Genomic DNA, 19,503 nt, shown 5'->3' on the forward strand with positions numbered 1-19,503 from the left:
CGCGGTTAAATTCACGAAAACCTACTCGTTCCGCATTGAAATGTCTGACGCAACAACGTGCGACTCCTGCGGAATCGAAGAAACTACTGAACAAGTCCTACGCTTTTGTTCTCGTTATGACGTCCAGTGCCACCCTTTTTAGGACAGCATTAAAGCGGCTGTATTCACGAGCATTATCTGAACTGCAGACTCTTGGATCATGGTCGTTCGCGTCACGGGTGCACAAAGCAACGAAGGTGTATGTTGCTTTAATACTTGAAGTCGACAGGCCTTGCGACAGTTTCTGGACTTGATGGGCTCTTCTAAATGTGCGTCCGACTGGAGTACTCATTCCCTTCTCTTTTTTTTCTCACTTTTCACGGCTTAGCCATTCTCCCAGTGTGGGTAGCAAACTGAACGTGTCTGGTTAACCTTCCTACGTTTCCTCTCTCTCTTTCTCTCCGAGGCTTCTGCCTTTACGCATATTGTAGAACGCTTCATGCTTCGAACTGCGGTCACGAAACAGTCGCTGAGTTAAGAAAGTTCTATGTATGCTTTTCTATGCACAGCCGGCGAGGTGCCCAACTTGCCTGGCTAAAAGAAGTTTGGTTTTAGGTCCAGAGACTGACCTGACCGGGTAAGCACCGAGGGCTGCAAGAGCCGACCATCCACGTCGTTCATTCAACCAGGGCACGCGCACTGTCCATGGGGTTTTTCCATTCGACATCCTTTCGCGGAATCCAAAGCACTGCAAAATACCGGGCTTCGTAATCGCCCCGTGGTAGACCTTCGAGTCGCCTGCGCAGGAGCTGCAGAACGAAGTGCCAGTCCGTATTGCTTACCGATGTTCTTGCGGAGGCCGTTACTTGGCTTCGTGCGGGACGTTTTAAGACGGTAGTTCGTTGGAGCTATAAAGCGATGCAAATGGGCTCTTCAAGTACCGTCTAAAGACGACGTGCTCTTATCGGAAAGCCGTCCCGCGGGAATCCGATAACTAGAGTGGGCCAGTCGTTTTCAACATTACCACTTTTTTAACAGGGAACCCTTATTTACAAGATAATGAGTCTTAACCGAAAACTGCGAGGCGGTCAGAAACTTAGGGTATCTCGTGTTTCGAGAGCATCGCTGAAGGAAGGGTCTCGACGCGGCCGACAACTGCCTCTGCATGCAAGCAGGCAGGTCACGCACGCGGTGCTTACACATGCCTCGGTGATACGAGCCGAGACAAGACAAGGCGGCGCCCCGGCGGGGCGCAGACTCACCAAGCGGAGCGTGGGAGAGAGCAGTGGCGGCAACACAGTCCGGCACGTTTACGCCGTCACTCCGTAGTTGATCTCCTTTGGACTGCACGCTGGCCGCGTCGTAGTGAAACCAGCCGAGGGTGAAGAAGAGAAGATGAAAAAAAAAAAGATGAAAGTGGCGAACCGTCGGTTCCGGCGGGCGACGACTGGCCGTCTCGCACGCAGTCGCCGAACACACTGGTGGTGGTGGTGGCTCGAGGTCGGCAGCGGACGAAGGGAAAAGAACAGCAGAGCGCGGACGGCTGCCTTGTGCAATGCCGGGAGCAATTTGGCACACAGGTAACCTTGAACCCTTCCGACGTTCGGTTACGCGCGACGCGTTGCTGCGGTACCTCGGACGTACGCTACACCCTTTCGATTCACGGCGCTGCCGTCCTCTTTCTAAGGCGAACGTCCGTCGTCCGCCCATGCCTAAGGACTTTCCCCCTTGGCGGCAGAAAAAAGAAAGAAGCATAAGGGAGAGAGGGATCGACCAGTCGATTGTCCTCGCCCTTTGTTACGCCAGTAACAGGAGTGAGTGCTGCCGCAACGCGCCCTTTCGTTTGTCTCGTTAATGAGCAGGTAGTAGGAAGGAGATGAGAGGTTGACCTTAAGGGGTGCGCCCGACTTGGCATCTAACTTGAGGAACAGAACTAGCGTAGCTGCCGCGTTCGCACCTTCCGCACGCACCTTGGCGTTGGCGATTGTAGCTAGGCGTTGCCAGCATCGTTAGTGAAACGTCCACTATAGGCAAAAGGTTGTGTAATGGGTGCGAACTCCGTAGGCTGGTCGTCCCGTAGTGCTCTTTTCACTCGCTAATATTCTATTGTAAATTATCTTGTGCAACAGATGAAGAGCCCTCAAATCGTTTCACGCAGCTGCGCTAACAACGACTGAACTTCACGCGATGCATACAGGGTGTTTCCCGTAACTTGAACCGATTTTAAAGTGCTGAACCGCAGCTGAATGATACCAATGATATATGGTTTACATTGGTCTGGCGTTCCTTATAGTTATATAATATTGCGAATAATTAACTTATCAGATAATTACGCAAATAATTTTATATACATTTTAGGGCCAAGTGCGTTTTTGTTACGTTGTAGAGGGTATTCAGAAGCGACCTATCCATCTTTTTTTTGGGTGTGTCAACGTACGTGCTGGGTAGTGATTTTTTTTCGGCACTTGAATAAAGCCCGCAAAATATGAAATAAAACCACGTGCCTGCGCTCGCGCTGTATCATATTGCAGCACTCTCAACGGTGCTTCGACCGAAGTAACTCTGCGCACAGACAATGGTGAAGTGAGCGACCGCGGCTCGATCGGCTTCGCAGCGCGTCAGCATTTCTGACGGTGGCCCACGGAAAGGAAGCGCCGTAGTCCCCCGATAAGCGATAGACTCGAAGCACGGTTGAGCGCGCCGCAATACGAGAGCGCTTGAGCGCAGTCACGTGCTATTATTTCATATTTCGCGAGTTCTCTTTAAAAGCAACCCCCTCCCCCCCCAAAAAAAAAGAAGAGAATTAAAATATCACCACGCAGCATGTGCGTCGCCACAAAAAAATCGGGTCGGTCGTTTCTGAACGCCCTCTACAACGTAAGGAAAGGCACTTGCCCTAAAGTGAATATTAATAACTTTCAATGATCGATCTCAGTCAATTAACAGATTCAGATGAATATAAAATATATTTTTGGGGAGTGCCACATGACGGCAAACAATGTGTGTGGTTGGTCTCATCCAGCTGCGGCTAACCACTTTCTTAAAATCCTTGGTTCAAGTTACTTGAAACACCCTGCACAAATATATCATCAGTCCATGTCCATCCATGTCATCCATGTCAATGGGTAATCATCCGCAATTCTCAATTCTCTATTGCGTAACTTTCCTAAAATAAAAAAAAAGAATAACGTCAACTTTTCCTTGCAAATTATGCCCCTCCTAATTTACGGAATAGAAAAAACCTACGCCATACCAAAAAGACCGGTTCATCGTATTATGCTCTAGAGAGTTCCAAGTCATTGGAGAATTTCCCGACTGATGTATATCGCTGGAGCCGGCCTGGATTTGCTTATATAATCATGTTTGCCTTTGTGGCAATCTTCCAAAAAGAAATTATGATGCCACAGCTAGCAGAACACATAAAAAAAAGAAAGATAAAAATGAAAGAAACGTTAGACGTCGTTCCCACTTCTTTGAAGAAAGACACCCAACCTAAGTCTACTGCTATGCTAAACAGCTCCACTGCAATTACTGATCACATTCATGAGCGCTAATGAAGCATATATATATATATATATATATATATATATATATATATATATATATATATATATATATGCTTATTGATTACGACTTGGTATAGCGTGCCGAAAGTGCTTTGTATACATATTAGCAAAAAGACAGGGAGATGAGCCTATTTGGTTCATCTCCCTGTCTTTCTCTTCGTTCTCTCGTTTTTGCATTTCGCAAAAACCTGGCGCGAAAGCTGGAGAATCCTTACAGAAGACTGTTGTCGTTGGTCGTAAGTGCAGGAAGTACGAGCACTGATACAGTTTCTTAAACTAGAATCTAGAATAATTACTAGAGATTTATGAGTAATTTTGACTATGTTGGTCTGTCTCTTCCTTTCATTCTAAAACTTGCTTAATCATGTGCATTTATGTATTGCTGCACTTATAGTAAGCGCAACTAGCTCGTCGTGGCTGAGATATTCTCGTCCATGTTCATTGCGTATGTGTTGATAGTGTGATGCATGCCATGCAAGGAGTGCCAATCTCCCTTTACATACATTTCACAATTACAATAATAAAGTACATATGCAATGAATGGTGATGTTAATCTCTCGCACACAGAAAAAGAAGGCTGAAGCAGTGTTCCTATCATTAAAGTCGACTGGGTGTTTGGGCGTGGCCGCAGACGATGTGTAGTCATGTGGGAATCCTGAATTTACCATCCATATACGAACGCTTCCATGTCAAGTTTACGATCGAGTCCGATCGAAGTTGGAAAAGTGCGTGGCTTTCTAGCAATCATGCGGTAATATTTCCTGCTTAACAAGAAATATGCAGTGCTCTGCAGGTCCTCTTGATCTTGGCGGCTACGAAACAAAGTAATCTACGAGTGGTTTACAATAATCGCTTTTCCTTTTACAAGCATCATTTTCGTAAAATGCAACACATATGTGCGGCTAGCTCTATGATATCTATGTTTTGTAAATGTAACCCAGAAAGTTTCAGTTTCATTTGGTGTCTGTAATAAGTGGGATGCATGCTTACATAAGTATACAGAAGGAGGTCCCAGAGCATGTGGCTGAGAGGGGACCTGCTGTCAGAAAATATATACATCAGAGCAAATATACAGCATAAAACAGCAATATAGTAGTCCCTAAGTGGAAGATTATGCAAAGTAAATGTAGTACAAACTGCAAATAATATAAAGTCAATAACTAGTCGTAGAATTGAAACAGGAGTTAAGGCGTTGGCAACAGAACAAACCAAAAATATTTAGAAAGGCTACAAATGAAAAAAAAAACTGAAAAAAGGAAAGACCAATAAGAAATGAGCAGGAGTGAAAGGAACAGCTTAGATATGGGGATTATTTTGTCTATCTAGTAGAAAAGTGAAAAATGTTTTATTGAAGAAACCTGAAGACGAAGTTCAAATGTCTTTTCACATGAACAAAAATGAGAACTTGTTGGGTTTTATTTTTGGCCACGAATAGTACATTGGCATAAGAATGAAAGAAATAATTAAATGTTCTCGAGTAAAAGAAAAGTGTTATCATAATAAGTAATTAGTGAGCCACTGGTGAACCACCCACAACTGAGAACTTGCAGCAACATAAATCGTTTAAAAAATAAAATTTACAAAAAGCAAAGCTAATACGGGATTTGCGTAAGCGCTTAAATCAATGTGTGGAGATGTCACATTGAGCATATGAAAAATGATACGTTGGGCTATGGTGGGATAAGCATGAACTCCCGTAACCAATCCCTTTCCTTCGTTCTTCATCAGCAAATACACTCGGACAAACGAGGTTGTGTATCTTGCCCATGAAACGTCGAAATGTGCTTCTTTGTATGTGGCGTATAGATGGAAATTTGGCTGTGTCTGTCCTTCCACTCATGGCTAAACTTATCAGTGTTTGTTACAAAATTTTAGCCGACAAGCATGTTTCTTGGAAAAAAATAATAAAGTGAGGCCGCTGTCATACGATCTAAATGTGGCGAATCTCAACCACGTGTAGTATCTTTAGAAGGCATGTGGAATTCAGTAGGAAAAACAATAACGATGTCGGTCAGTGAGCACGCTAAATTAAGTCTCTCAATTTCCACTAGGACACGCGTAGACGCGGTTCGGTGAGAGCGCTGCCTCGTTTACGTTTCCTTCGCAACTGCATTCTTGTGAGAAAGGGCTTTTAGTTGGCGTGCAAAGGCTAGAAGTATACTAGTGTGACGAGTCTATGCGGATAGGAACAGCGTCGAGTTGGCGTCCTTGCATAGTGCGGACATTTCGGCCTTGTCCTGGCGCGTGATCACTAAGTTGCGTGTGATGCTTGGTCGTGCTCAAAATAAAAGTCAGGAGGAAAGTGTACGTACTCCCGAATCGCTTTCTCTGTGACAGGAAAAAAGAAAACAAGAGAAAAGCTTGGAGCTTGTGAGGCACTAACTGTGAACGAGGCTTCGTGATCGCTTAACAGCATACGAAGGAACTGCCAATGCTAAACTTGTGAACGGGAAAGTCGAAGGTCTGTTCATTGGTTCTTTCGTGCGAGACTAAGCAGCTGCGACAGTTAAATTCGTACCAATACAATATAGCGACGCCGAACTCCAAGTTTTTCTCTTGCGATGACGTAGCGTTTGGTTCGTTACCACGAGATGAACGTGAGTGGATCGGATGGAATGTCATATACAGAATGCTGAGTCTGGGCAGCCACTCAAAATGGTGAGCAATGTGACGGTAACGGAACAGTTCGAACTTTTCTTTGCGAAAGAATTTACTTCACAGACATCTTACCAAAGAATGCTTCAGTAATTTGGAACACACGAAGTTTTCAAAGCAACCGGCTGCACCACCGAGACTCTTCTCTGCGCCTTCGCATCGCAGCTCGACTCTGCAGATGGGAAGCTGCCCTGCTTTGTCGAATATGGCTAGGAGTGGCCTTTGCGAAGTCTTTCGCTTTCCGAATCGATTGGGCCGACGACGCCTCGTGTGATGACTGTGGTAGCGAGAAGAGTTTTCAGCACCTTTTCTGTGACTGTCCTCGCTACAATTTACAGAGACGATCGCTCGCAATCGTGATAGCGCGAGCGCGCTTGGACCAAATACCTTTAACAGAGGAAACCATTTTAGAATGCTGATATCACAAGCACTCGTAGCGGAGGGCGACGAGGGCTCTATGGCAGTGTTTAAGGACAACAGACATGGACAAGCGGCTGTAGCCAGCACTGATGTTTACAGTGCTACAAGTGCTACTGCGCAGTGCGGTAATTGTGTGCCAGGACAGTGACCCACTGTGATTATGTATCTGCGCTCCCTTTCTTTCTCTCTCTCTACGTTCCTTTCACTTTACCTCCCACCCCTCTCTCGCCGGTGTAGGGTAGCAAACAGGATTTGCCCTCTGATTAATCTCCCTGATTTTCCCTTTTCTTCTCTCTCTGTTCCTCTATGTTGGCTGCCGAGCAGTGTACTTAATTTAAGGAAAATAGAAAAAAATCAACCGTATTCTGGCTCCTGTTTCCTAACAGTGATTGTTTTCTTGGCTTTGTAGAATACGGCTAAAACTTGACTCAGTTTATCGGTTGGGAATTCAGATAAAACCACTGCAAAAGCATTGTACCTCCAAGTAGAACATGCCCTCACATTTCTAGGAATGGCTCCGCTCCTTACGCTAACTTACCACTGACTCATCGATCCAGATTCGCTTTAATGAACCGAACACTCAAGCACGCACGCACACACACATGAAGACCGCGGGAAGGAGTTGTTCTGATAGCATTTCCACTACTACAAACCTTCGCTTGTTTGCGTATTGCTTACCGCATAAGTGGGACATCACCGTTAGCGACTTCCAATGGAAAGTGAGCCACTTAACGGAGAAAAGGGCGGCAGTGCACGTTTTTCTGTTCTTGACGAACCAATCAGAGCTTGCAAACACGGAGTACCACGCCATGAGTGTCGGCCGAGCGCGCAGTGTGTCTCGAGCACGCTCCATTTCTCATCGCAGCAGCGCCCCGCAGTGCTCGGCGGAAAGTGCAGCGACGATCGCACGATTCGATGGGCGCGCAAATTATTTTTCTCGGATGCCAAGGTCGCGATCGTATCCGACCCACCGTCGGCTTGCCGGGGAAAGCTAACGCCCTCCTCCCAGCTAACTACAGCTCGCTGGTTCACTGCGCCCGGCCACCTTGGCCCCAATCCGAATTTATTTCACTCGCCCGATTATAGCGTCAAGTGAGTGTTTCCCTCTTCCTAAAGTCATCGGCTGCCGTTACGGTCGTGGCTCAATATCAACGCGTGTGACCTGTAAACTAACATTATCGGGCCATATTCCGTTCTATGTGTTGATATTGTTGGTTACATTCGACGTAAGGAAAGATGCGAAACTTTCGCGTTCGTTGATGTTATCCTTCAAAGCGTCTCAGTGAACAATAAATCATACTCTGCGAAAAGCTATAGCTAGTGTGTGAGCATAAGTCCCTTCGTGTCACGCAGTGTCATACGTCTGACTGCACTTTGAGAGACATTTTTAAAGACATTTGCATTTTAGAACAGTTGCCTTGCAACTGCTGTAGTGTGGTTTTAAACGTGACTAGAAGGCTCGCTGAGACGTGAATAAAGAGGTAGCGCTAACTGAAGTGACGATGCATGCAATATGCAGGGGCCGACCATATTTTATAGTAGTCGGTTTCGTTTGCCATTACTCTTTTCTCATCGAATGTCGCGGGGAGTGACCGAGGCCAGCGTAAGCGGCGACGTAGGGGCGACCAAGCCAAGGACAAACGGCGAAAACAATGCAAAATGAAATGGATGGCCTGTAATGCGACGTCTAAAGTCTATACAGTACATTGACCTGTGGGGAAGTAGACATTAGCAGGGACGGGGGGGGGATGCATGAGAGAGAAGCCATAAGGTAAAGATAGGGAGGTTAATCAGGCTGAGCCAGGTAGGGTACCCTGCACTGGGCAATGGGGAAACGTGATTGAACGAGGAGAAGGAAGAGAGAAGTTCACACTTTGCACACAAGCCTTCATCGCTGAGTCAGTCACAGGCGGTCATACAGGCATGGTGAATTTCAATAAACGCAGCAGCGCCTTTGTGGCCTTGCACATAGCAGACGCTCGACGCCATAGGCCAAGATGTTTGTTAAGAGGGATCTATAGCTTGGGTGCTCCTATGTAAATACATGTAAGAGGAGAACTCGTTTTTCTGGGCAACCACTACATCAAACTTGACGAGGTTTTTTGCATTTAAAAGAAAAACTTAAAATGTTGTGACTGTTGGTTTGGGATTTTCAATTTAGGTCGTAAATTTTTTTAGCAAGAATTGACAAAAATCGCAAATTGTCAGAAAACGAAACTATCAAGTTTACAACTCTTGTAACTCAGCAATGAGAAATGATATCACAATTCTGTAAAAGACCTCTCATGGTATATGTAAAGCGGACAAAATTGATATTATACACATGAATACAAAAAAAACATTGAGTAATGTGTTAATACAGCTTTTGCAGAATCCTTGTTCACAAGTAACAAATTCACATGATATGTAAATTGACATATCAGATTTGTCCGCGTTGAATGATCTAATGGATGCCGTTTACAGAACCGCGATATCTGTCCTTCGACAGAGAGCTAATAATTTGTAAAGTTGGTGCTTCTATATTTTTCGAAGTTTAGAATTTTTGAAAATTCTTTCAACAAAATTCGGTCCCTAAATCGAAATTCCACTCCCAACAGTTACTTGGACTTAACTTTCTCTCTGAAATGCAACAAATTTCATTAAAATTAGTCCAGAGGTTATCTCAGAAAAGCGTTGTCGCGTTTTACCTGTATTTGAATAGGCCGCGCTAGAGTTGAGCCCGCGCTAAATCTGCCTCTTAAAAGCCTTCAGTCTATGTGTCCCAAAGCTGTCCGAAGGGCACTCCTCTCATCTTAATATACAGGGTGGTCCTACAGAAGATGTTTGGTCATTTATTTGACACCACATGTTCAGCAATTGGCAGTGTCCGACATTCCGATTAGGAATGGGTAGCCATTCGTGAATGAAGTGCCTAATTGTACTGCGCTACGGAGGGCGGAAAGTTCGCATCCGGTTGAGTTTGTCACGTGACTGATCGTGAACTTCTTGCAGACTGACGTCGACGGAATGACTACCGCACCAGTAGAGGTAGTTAGAGTTGAAGAGCCATCTGTATCGAAGGAACTCACTTATGCGCTCCCTTTTGCAATGGCAATCGTTATTCGTACATATACGTGCACATTAATATAAACTCGCATGCACATATACGTGCACATTAATATAAACTCGCATGCATGTGAATAAACAATCACTGGCCCAAACAAGCATATCTTTATGTTTTATTTATTTTTATATGTTTACTTGTTCGTATTTTTACAGAATAACAAAATATACATGGAACCGAAATATAGAGCTGGACATAGCTTGTCGGAGGTCCCTTTAGAGGCAGTCACAACTGGTACAGCACACGGAAATCAATGCAAGTGAAACAATACAGAACTCAAGAACGGGTGAAAAACTACGCAATCAAAACGAAGCAACTAAAAGAAAATACAACCAAACATTGCACGTTATTACTAAGAACGACACATTGTATCCCTGACACGGCGGTCGCGTTTCGATGGGGGCGAATTGCGAAAGCACCCGTCTACTTAGATTTAGGTACACTTCAAAGAAGCCGAGGTGGTCCAAATTTCTGGAGTCCGCCACTACGGCCTGCCTCATAATCAGATCGTGGTTTTGGCTCGTAAAACCCCATAATGTGACTCAGTATACGAATGACATGTTCGCGACAATACCTAAGGAAGGCCCGGTTCAGCATGTGTAGCAATACGTCCTACACACCAGTAAAAATATTGTGAGCAACCAATTTCATGTAACATATATACATATATATATAACAGACACTGACAGCAAGGACAACATAGGAGAAATTACTTGTGCTTAATAAATGAAATAAGGAAACGATAAATTAATGGAAATTAAAATGGCTGAAAAAACAACCCAGCTTAGAAATGATCCCACAACCTTCGCATTGCGCGTGCGATGCTGTACCAATTGAGCTACCACGGCGCCATTTTCCCGTCCACTCTCTTGGTTATTTATGTTTGCTTGTAGAACCCTGGGAGTGTTAGCCAGCGCCACCACTCACAGACATTGGCGGCGGACGTGGAACATCCTTTTTGCCGCAGGCGTCACGAGAACGTGATCTTTTTGGGTGAAGGCAACCGGTCAATAAACCCCAACATGCTACCTGAAGGCGTCAATGTTGCCGCATTCGAGACGCTCGTTATGCAATAAACGAGAAGAAAGGGGGTTACCCGAGGGGCCCTATTTTTATTAGTCATATCATAAGAAGCTAATAGACACTGACACCAAAGACAACATAGGGAAAATTACTTGTGCTTAATAAATGAAATAAAGAAACGATAAATTAATGGAAATTATAGTGGAGGAAAAAAGAACTTGCCGCATGCGGGAAACGATCCCACAACCTTCGCGAAATGCGAAGGTTGTGGGATCTTCTTCTCGTTTCTTCCTGTTTTTCTCGTTTATTACATAACGAGGTTCTCGAATCCGGCAACATTGATGCCTTCAGGTAGCATGTGTGGGTTCATTGACCGCTAATTTCCCCTATGTTGTCCTTGGTGTCAGTGTCTGTTGCCTTCTTATGATGTGACTATGAAAAATCAGGCCCCTCGGTTAACCCCCTTTCTTCTCGTGTTTATATATATATATATATCATCATCATCATCATCATCATCAGCCTAGTTACGCCCACTGCAGGGCAAAGGCCTCTCCCATACTTCTCCAACTACCCCGGTCATGTACTAATTGTGGCCATGTTGTCCCTGCAAACGTCTTAATGTCATCCGCCCACCTAACTTTCTGCCGCCCCCTGCTACGCATCCCTTCCCTTGGAATCCAGTCCGTAACCCTTAGTGACCATCGGTTATCTTCCCTCCTCATTACATGTCCGGCCCATGCCCATTTCTTTTTCTTGATTTCAACTAAGATGTCGTTTACCCGCGTTTGTTGCCTCACCCAATCTGCTCTTTTCTTATCCCTTAACGTCACACCCATCATTCTTCTTTCCATAGCTCGTTGCGTCGTCCTCAATTTCAGCAGAACCCTTTTCGTAAGTCTCCAGGTTTCTGCCCCATATGTGAGTACTGGTAACACACAGCTGTTATACACTTTCCTTTTGAGGGATAGTGGCAACCTGCTGTTCATGATTTGAGAATGCCTGCCAAACGCACCCCAGCCCATTCTTATTCTTCTGGTTATTTCAGTCTCATGATCCGGATCCGTGGTCACTACCTGCCCTAAGTAGATGTAGTCCCTTACCCCTTCCAGTGCTTCGCTACCTATCGTAAACTGCTGTTCTCTTCCGAGCCTGTTAAACATTACTTTAGTTTTCTGCAGATTAATTTTCAGACCCACCCTTCTGCTTTGCCTCTCCAGGTCAGTGAGCATGCATTGCAATTGGTCTCCTGAGTTACTAAGCAAGGCAATATCATCAGCGAATCGCAAGTTGCTAAGGTATTCTCCATCAACTTTTATCCCCAATTCTTCCCACTCCAGGCCTCTGAATACCTCCTGTAAACATGCTGTGAATAGCATTGGAGATATCGTATCTCCCTGTCTGACGCCTTTCTTTATAGGGATTTTGTTGCTTTCTTTGTGGAGGACTACGGTGGCTGTGGAGCCGCTATAGATATCTTCCAGTATCTTTACATATGGCTCATCTACACCCTGATTCCGTAATGCCTCCATGACTGCTGAGGTTTCGACTGAATCAAACGCTTTCTCGTAAATAATGAAAGCTATATATAACGGTTGGTTATATTCTGCACATTTCTCTATCACTTGATTGATAGTGTGAATATGGTCTATTGTTGAGTAGCCTTTACGGAATCCTGCCTGGTCCTTTGGTTGACAGAAGTCTAAGGTGTTCCTGATTCTATTTGCGATTACCTTAGTAAATACTTTGTAGGCAACGGACAGTAAGCTGATCGGTCTATAATTTTTCAAGTCTTTGGCGTCCCCTTTCTTATGGATTAGGATTATGTTAGCGTTCTTCCAAGATTCCGGTACGCTCGAGGTTATGAGGCATTGCGTATACAGGGTGGCCAGTTTCTCTAGAACAATCTGACCACCATCCTTCAACAAATCTGCTGTTACCAGATCCTCCCCGGCTGCCTTCCCCCTTTGCATAGCTCCTAAGGCTTTCTTTACTTCTTCTGGCGTTACCTGTGGGATTTCGAATTCTTCTAGGCTATTCTCTCTTCCACTATCGTCGTGGGTGCCACTGGTACTGTATAAATCTCTATAGAACTCCTCAGCCACTTGAACTATCTCATCCATATTAGTAACGATATTGCCGGCTTTGTCTCTTAACGCACACATCTGATTTTTGCCTATTCCTAGTTTCTTCTTCACTGTTTTTAGGCTTCCTCCGTTCCTGAGAGCCTGTTCAATTCTATCCATATTATAGTTTCTGATGTCCGCTGTCTTACGCTTGTTGATTAACTTAGAAAGTTCTGCCAGTTCTATTCTAGCTGTAGGGTTAGAGGCTTTCATTCATTGGCGTTTCTTGATCAGATCTTTCGTCTCCTGCGATAGCTTACTGGTTTCCTGTCTAACGGAGTTACCACCGACTTCTATTGCGCACTCCTTAATGGTTCCCATGAGATAGTCGTTCATTGCTTCAACACTAAGGTCCTCTTCCTAAGTTAAAGCCGAATACCTGTTCTGTAGCTTGATCCGGAATTCCTCTAGTTTCCCTCTTACCGCTAATTCATTGATTGGCTTCTTGTGTACCAGTTTCTTCCGTTCTCTCCTCAAGTCTAGGTTAATTCGAGTTCTTACCATCCTATGGTCACTGCAGCGTACCTTGCCGAGTACGTCTACATCTTGTATGATGCCAGGGTTCGCGCAGAGTATGAAGTCGATTTCATTTCTAGTCTCACCATTCGGGCTCCTCCACGTCCACTTTCGACTAACCCGCTTGCGGAAAAAGGTGTTCATTATCCGCATATTATTCTGTTCTGCAAACTCTACTAATAATTCTCCTCTGCTATTCCTAGAGCCTATGCCATATTCCCCCACTGACTTGTCTCCAGCCTGCTTCTTGCCTACCCTGGCATTGAAGTCGCCCATCAGTATAGTGTGTTTTGTTTTGACTTTACCCATCGCCGATTCCACGTCTTCATAAAAGCTTTCGACTTCCTGGTCATCATGACTGCATGTAGGGGCATAGACTTGTACCACCTTCAATTTGTACCTCTTATTAAGTTTCACAACAAGACCTGCCACCCTCTCGTTAATGCTATAGAATTCCTGTATGTTACCAGCTATTTCCTTATTAATCAGGAATCCGACTCCTAGTTCTCGTCTCTCCGCTAAGCCCCGGTAACACAGTACATGCCCGCTTTTTAGCACTGTATATGCTTCTTTTGTCCTCCTAACCTCACTGAGCCCTATTATATCCCATTTACTACCCTCTAATTCCTCCAATAATACTGCTAGAGGGTAGTAAATGGGATATAATAGGGCTCAGTGAGGTTAGGAGGACAAAAGAAGCATATACAGTGCTAAAAAGTGGGCATGTACTGTGTTATATATATATAATGTTGTATTGCCTACCTTATAAATGCACGCACGCTTTTAAATTATAGCGATACTTCGATATGCTTTTTCATAAAAAAATATACGTTAGCGTTGTATTACCAAAAGCGCATGCGCTAAGTCGATGTGTCTCGTTCGCGTAAAAGGACTTACCCGTGACCACGCACGCGATAAATGCCAGTGACTCCGCGGCTGATTTGTCCAGCGGCACACAGAAAATATAAAATTAAAAATTTTAGAGACTCTTTATCTTTAGTCTTTCTTTCTTTACAATCTTAGCAATGTACTAGCGGAAAGCTCGCTTTCGCGTTTCAGCATTGGATTTGTCTGTGAGCGTTTGTTATTCGTGGCTACACATTCAGCTATGTAGGGTCTCTCGGCGATGCAGTGACGCATTTAACAAGAAGTAAACGTTAAAAGTTGCAAGGAATAGGCTTAATTTACTCTAATGAAATGAAATCTACGTCCTGTTATGTATGTTCAAGGCAGAACATGCATATATAGAGCGTGTGGTCGACGGAACAAGGGGGCACGGAATATTCAAGAAGTTTTCAGACGTCTTAGTGATGCCTCTTAAATGTGCAAGAAAATCTTGTCTTTACAGAGTATTGGGAAAGTGTCAGATGCCCATTGCTAAGGAGGAGGAGGTAAAGAGAGAAGACGTGCATTGCAGATGGTGATATAACTCTACACTATAACTGTACGCGTATTCACTTTATTTTGTCCCTAAAATGAAGGGATTGGCCAGTTGCCAATGCTCACTTCGTCGCCCGTCGTTTACCAACCAATGTATAGGTTCTCCTACATAAAAAGAAATAAAACCGTATAAGCAGACCACACGAGCTTATAGCTGCTGATGAAAGAGCTGCAGGAACACCTACACTGAAAAACAAAGCACTGGCCGAGAAGCAAACAAGCAGAAGCGAAATAACGAAATAAATTCGGGAAATAACGAATGCGATGAACCGCACTACGAGGGGCACGTACAGAAGAAGAAAAAAAAACCACAACAATACCCATTCCGTACAACTCAAGCCTCAGTTTCACCCCATACCCGCGGCGTGTATGTATTCATGAGTCAGCGTCCTTGTTAACGAATGAAGGACAACGCCGATAGGAATGCGTTTTTCGAGGTCAGGCAGGTGGCGATCTCGTCTAGAGCTGGACTTACTGTTCCTGGCATCCTTTGCATATCTTGTCATAAGGTAAATGAGGGCACTGTGTTATGACTGGCGGTCTGTGCTACAACATTCTAATTTGAGACGAAAGTGTGGAAAACTAGCTGAACAATGTCTTGGACTGTTTCGGGGGGAACTCCTGATTTAGATGAGCTGGCCATTTGCCAACGTGTTTATATTGCGGTAAAAGATTGCTACCCTAACATTAGCGCTGCCTTCAATTAATGTATTCCGGCCTACAAGCAAGGTTGCGATAATAGCTGGTTGCATTTCCTTGATGTCTTTTTTTTTTGGCCTTGGTAATATTTCAATTTTTCTGTATCTGTACATAGTAGGCTCAGTTCGGAAGTGGAGGCGATCTGCGACTGAATCAGCGGGGTATAAGCTCCTTACTATATACATGAGCAGATACAGTAATTCCGCTATATTCTTGGACATTAGCGCGAGTGGCTATAAAGTCGCCGCGGCGTTGCCTAAAGGAGACCGGACTATGCAAAAAATTGTGAGTATGCATCACTATGAACTGTGCGACGTTGTATTAGTCATATCTGACACTGGCGTGTACGACACTGTAAAAAGCATATAGGACACAGTACATGACAATGTAACGCCTTAATAGATGGTGTTACAGGCCCCCACATTCTTCTATTGTTGGTCCGCACCTTCTGTACTTTCTTTCTCTTCTCTCATCTGTCATCTCCCCTTTTCCATTTCCCAGTACAGGGTAGCCGACAGGAGATGTCATCTGGAGATATAAACTGTCTGTCCCTTGTTTTTATCACTCTCTCTCCTCATGGTATTGACTTGACATAAAAAGGTATATTTATGTTACTGATACGAAACCGAGTTTTGAAAATTTTTTTACCACAAGAGATGAGTTTTTAACACGCACTTCTATGCTGCTACACAGATAGGTATGCGGGTCGCGATTCGAGTAGCGCGGGGAAGAAAAAGAAACCTTAACAGTATGGTATTTAGGGTGTCCGCACGGCAATGTAATTGAAGTAATTGGCACATAAAAATGCAAAGCGGTGCTTTAGGTACCATTCCAACTCTTAAACTGAAGGTTTAGAGACTTATTAGTAACATTCGATAACAATTTCAGCTCATTCTTCTATCCATATAACATACTACCATGGTAACTGATTGATAGGTTTCGACGACGTTGTAAATCTACATCACAAGCAGTGAAAACCCTCGATTACATAGTGCAAACTTGTTTCCTTTGCCAGCGCCGAAATACTCAACATAAAAATGAATCTTCATTCCTCTTCCATCGTAATGCTGCCTTCGACGCGTGAAAGCAAATATTTTGACCTGTCGAAAGGCAGCCATAATAGCAATAGGTGGCTATAGGTTTCAATTCGTTTTAAAATAGGAAAGAAGGAATCAGACAATCAGGGGTAGGCTGTTACGTTGGTGTGCTTTATAAAAACGGCAACGATTGACCATTTATTTAACGCATTAACATTCTTTGGGTACTTCAGGCACTTTTCGTTGGTTATCTCTCTATGTTTCTTTGTACGTTTGTATTTAACCGTTTTCCCATCTGCCTGGGTCGTTAGGCAGCCAGTGATCGAATGGGCAGCGCATCGGGTTGCTGAGGTAACAGGGTTCGACAACCAGTCATCGCACCAACTTGGGTCAATGAGTATGTGGCAATGTGAACATACGTGCCACTCTTCAACGAACCTCTTTCAGGTCGACATGGGTCACTGCAGACGCGGGACTCGGCAAATGCTGATTTTCGAAGAAACGGTTTGACGCCGACATCGAGTACTTGGTATGTCACTCGGTCTATGCTGGTCTCTAAAGAAGCCCTTTGATGCCAACCTTGGTGACTAGGTATGTGTCACTGGGAATGTGCCGCTCTACAATGACGAAAGATATCCTTTAAGTTTTCCGATGCTGAGTGGAAACAAACCCACGTCACAAGGGCTCCTCAGTGGCAACAACCAGACGCATTAGCAGGCGGCACCACAAATGCAATGGGCATGTGCCGCTTTTCAATGAATCTCTCGCTAATTTGGGTCACTGAGTATGCGTCACTGAGAGTGAGGCGAAACTAGGAAACAATTCTCCGCGTTCGTAGGCTCCGACACGCCACGGTTCTCGTCTCGGAGGCCACGTACGGAGTTCTCAGTAGTGCCACTAGATGACGCAGCGCATCGAGAGAGAAGCGCGAGACAGGCGCCAGGTTGCCTTAGGACGCGTTTCTTAGCGTTCGCAAGCACCAGCGCGCCATGGATCTCGGTGACCGTGCGCACTATTAGCGGAGGCAGCTCTAGATGACACCAAGTGCTCTTAAGGAAGCGCCAAAGAAGAGCCCCGTTGCAGTACACGCCTCATGCATAACTTGTTTCGATGGTGGCAATACGTCGTCACGCTGTACTGGCTCAACGCTAACGCTTTACCGTGGACAGTCGTCGTGAGATGGGTTCTGCCGCAATTTTTTGTTGTTGTCTGCTCCGTATGAACATTTCGCTTCCTGAATTCGTCTGCTTATTTGATAAGCGTCAGACATGTTTTCCACCAATCATTTAGGCTTACGCTCTTCGCCTCTATATACAGCATTTGTTGAACCCACTGATATGTTCTGTGTTTGCGAACGCTGAAACGGGTGGATTGGTTTTCACAGACTCCTGTTATGCCTTACTTTAGATGAGATAGTTGCGATCTAGGTGTACAGGGTGTCGCACGTAACTTGAGTCAAGCATTAAATATATTCTAATGCCAAGTAACTGGACAGTAGCAAGGTAATGTTTGCCGTCGCGTGGAGATACTGAGATAACTTTTTAAATTCTGCCTAATTATATTACAATTAACCTTAATTAATTAATAATATTTTCAAATATTATATGTAGATGAAAAGCGTCAATGATAAAATTATAGAGCAGCATAAAGAACTCCCGATACAACTTTCTGTTGCTCAATACGCGCTACATAAAACTCTTTTTCCGAGCATGAAAGAGCCCGCAAATACACGCAAAATTGGCGCGGCACTTTGCGTGTATTCGCGGGCTTCTTTCTCGCAAGGAAAAACACGTATCGAGCAACCGAAAGCTGTATTGGAAGTTTTTCATGTTGCTCTACAATTTTTTCATTACCACTTTTCATATAAATATTATTTTTGAGAAGTTGAATAATTAATTAGGACTATCTATGCAATAAGGCGTAATAAAAAAAATAGTCAGAGTGTCTTCAAGCGACGGCAAACAACTTTACCTTGTTTATGTCTAGATACGTGGCATATGCATGTTTTTAATGTTGGGCTCAAGTTACGTGGGACGCTCTGTATATGGCATAAGACACTCCCGAACTTTAAATTTCAGGCGCTTGCACTCAAGTCATGCTATTTCGTATTTATCACACGTCTCTGTCTCTCCATTCGCTCCTCCAAGCGAACACAGCAGACGAAATACTTCTATTTAGCTGTTCTACTTGCCATGTGTGCTCTTTCATCCATGACGCTATAATCGAGGGTGACAGAATTGTTTTTCAGCGTGCGCGTTGCCGTTTTCCCACTTGTATTAGGATGAAGCATGTTTCGTAACGAGAGACTCAGGTCGTGCACGATTCATATAGCTACACTGCGAGTTCAGCCGATTCCATATTTATTGCTTGTGGGACCATACACCGACCATCTTTAGTCTGTCATTGAGGAAGGTGCCGCTTACAGATTGTTCATGTATTCGCATTCTTACTTTCTGTGCTTTCTACAGCGAAGCTGTTAGCCTCTCAGTGGTAGGAATTAGCCGCTGCGCCGCCGAACTCAGCTTACTGCGCACAAAGCCTAAGCGTGCTCCGGTCGCTATACGTTCGCCGCAGTTACTACTGCGCGTCGACTTTCCTCAAGCCGCCATGGAATTACAAATTGAAGGAACTGATATCTCACTTACCGAGATTTGCGAAGAAGCAGGTTGGTGTACCATTGGCTCTCGGGAACTACTTTCTCCTGGGGGCAAACCCTAACCTTGCACCAGCCTTCCAAGCCGGCGTTGGAGGCACGAACAAGGCGCAGTGAGGCCCGCGCGCACACAAGCGGCAAGTTTTGAGGGCAGGGAAGATGCCCACGCTTCCACGTGATCACGGTAAAGTTGTTATCAGGCCACGGGGTGGCTTGAACGCTGCAACAGTCGGGGTCGACCGCCTAGCTTCGGCCCTATATAGGGCAGCAAGTGTATGTCCACAGTATG

General features: G+C 44.7%; 1 protein-coding gene across 1 annotated transcript in view; it reads right to left on the bottom strand.

The window, feature by feature from the left end:
• LOC142572090 (arylsulfatase B-like) overlaps positions 1 to 1,640 on the bottom strand; it is a 41,457-nt gene extending 39,817 nt beyond the window's left edge. The window contains exon 1 of the mRNA XM_075680938.1: positions 1,242 to 1,640. The gene's annotated coding sequence lies outside the window, so the exon portion shown is untranslated. The remainder of the gene's footprint in view (positions 1 to 1,241) is intronic.
• Between the last annotated feature and the right edge of the window lie 17,863 nt (positions 1,641 to 19,503).

This window comes from Dermacentor variabilis, chromosome 2, assembly GCF_050947875.1.
Source record: "Dermacentor variabilis isolate Ectoservices chromosome 2, ASM5094787v1, whole genome shotgun sequence".
NCBI classification, from domain to species: domain Eukaryota; kingdom Metazoa; phylum Arthropoda; class Arachnida; order Ixodida; family Ixodidae; genus Dermacentor; species Dermacentor variabilis.